We start from the raw sequence: 950 nt of genomic DNA, 5'->3' as shown, positions 1-950 counted from the left end.
CCTTACTTTTGCTTAACTCATCTGGCAAAAATCAAAATCATAATTCTCTGTCTAATCCATATACATTGACTGTCTTTAAAGTCTGCTTACTGATCTCTAGGGATCCCTTTTTGCTGCCCAGCAATCACACGATTTTCGTCTTTATTAAATTCTATTTCATGCCATATCCTTTCTTCAAAGCTCCAATGCCTCTTCTTTCATCTTCATTTTCAGAAGATGACCTTTTCTGTTTCACTGAGAAAACAGAAACACTCAGAACTTTCACAAGCTTCTACAGTCATATCTCCCCACCTACCTACATCCGTACCTACATATTCCCTTTTTTAAAAAAAAATTATTTACTTACTCATTTTGGCTGTGCCGGGTCTCAGTTGCATCATGCGGGATCTTCGTTGCAGCATGCAGGATCTTTAGTTGTGGCATCTGGGCTCATAGTTGCAGCATGCGGAATCTTAGTTGTGGCACGCATGTGGGATCCAGTTCCCTGACCAGGGATCGAACCCCAGCCCCCTGCATTAGGAGTGCAGAGTCTTACCCACTGGACCACCAGGGAAGTCCCTGTACCTACATATTCATTTTTTTCTGTTATAATGGATGAACTGTCCATATTTCTAGCTGAGGCCAACTCCTCCACCAAAGAGGATGGCAAATAACCACATGAAAATATTCCCAACAACATTACCTTAAGAGAAATGCAAATTAATGGGGGTATATATATCTATATCTGTCTATCTATCTATCATCTATCTAATCTCCAGTGGGATATAACTACACACCTATCAGAATGGCTAAAATAAAAAGTAGTGACAACATCAAATGTTGCAAGGGATGCAGAGAATCTGGATCGCTCATACATTGCTGGTGGAACGTAAAATGGTACAGCTACTTTGGAAAATAGTTTGGCAGTTTTTTTTTGTTGTTTTTTTGTTTTATAGAAAACTAAACATGTA

General features: G+C 39.3%; 1 non-coding gene across 1 annotated transcript; it reads right to left on the bottom strand.

The window, feature by feature from the left end:
* Nucleotides 1–480: 480 nt before the first annotated feature.
* On the bottom strand, nucleotides 481–553 carry TRNAR-CCU (transfer RNA arginine (anticodon CCU)). The gene has a single exon. It is a non-coding gene; the product is annotated as a tRNA-Arg (tRNA).
* Between the last annotated feature and the right edge of the window lie 397 nt (nucleotides 554–950).

This window comes from Mesoplodon densirostris, chromosome 2, assembly GCF_025265405.1.
Source record: "Mesoplodon densirostris isolate mMesDen1 chromosome 2, mMesDen1 primary haplotype, whole genome shotgun sequence".
NCBI lineage: Eukaryota > Metazoa > Chordata > Mammalia > Artiodactyla > Ziphiidae > Mesoplodon > Mesoplodon densirostris.
Note: the sequence above shows the minus strand (reverse complement) of the source record. Positions and strands in the feature narration are given on the sequence as shown.